Below are 391 nucleotides of genomic sequence, written 5' to 3' on the forward strand. Positions count from 1 at the left end.
TCTCAGCGGGTTAAGTGCGACTTCTCGGGCGCTTTCCCACTCGACCCGGCCTCCCTGGAGAAATTTTTTGCTTTCAAAACCTAAGTCCAGACATCCAGGCGCTTCATCCAGCGATCTCGGCGGGTTAAGTGCGACTTCTCGGGCGCTTTCCCCTCGACCCCCTCCACCCTGGAGGATTTTTTTGCTTTCAAAACCTAAGTCCAAACATCCAGGCGCATATTTCAGCCGATCTCAGCGGGTTAAGTCGACTTCTCGGGCGCTTTCCCTCGACCCGGCCTCCCTGGAGAAATTTTTTCGTTCAAAACCTAAGTCCAAACATCCAGGCGCATATTTCAGCGATCTCGGCGGGTTAAGTGCGACTTCTCGGGCCAGCGTTCCCCTCGACCCCGCC

This window comes from Puntigrus tetrazona, unplaced genomic scaffold (genome assembly GCF_018831695.1).
Source record: "Puntigrus tetrazona isolate hp1 unplaced genomic scaffold, ASM1883169v1 S000000003, whole genome shotgun sequence".
Lineage (NCBI taxonomy): Eukaryota > Metazoa > Chordata > Actinopteri > Cypriniformes > Cyprinidae > Puntigrus > Puntigrus tetrazona.